Below are 397 nucleotides of genomic sequence, written 5' to 3'. Positions count from 1 at the left end.
GTTGTCAAACGGTTCACCTTCCCCCTGGGATCGGCTGTGAAAAATGAAGCTTTCGTACACCTCATTTCTTTTAGGTTTGCAAAAATCTTCAAACGCCTTGGTTACGGCATCGAATTTTTTGCGATCATTATCACTTAGATTTAGCGAGTTGAACACATCTAGCGCATCTGGCCCAATAGCATTCAGAAAAACTGCAACCCTGACGGGGTCTGCTTTTTTCTCCAATTCGATGGCTATTGCAAAAACTTGGAAATTCTGCCAGAAAACGCGCCAGTTTTCCGCAATATTTCCACTAAATTTCAATTCCTCTACTTTTTTACAAATTCAATTGTTCTCGAACTATCTTTGACGTATCTGATTCTTTTTGGAGGTCTTCCACGTGGTTTCACACTTAAAA

Source organism: Rhagoletis pomonella, unplaced genomic scaffold (genome assembly GCF_013731165.1).
Source record: "Rhagoletis pomonella isolate Grant_MI unplaced genomic scaffold, Rhpom_1.0 Rhpom_scaffold_00003, whole genome shotgun sequence".
Taxonomy (NCBI): domain Eukaryota; kingdom Metazoa; phylum Arthropoda; class Insecta; order Diptera; family Tephritidae; genus Rhagoletis; species Rhagoletis pomonella.
The sequence above is the reverse complement of the archived record's forward strand: the minus strand, read 5'-3'. Positions refer to the sequence as shown.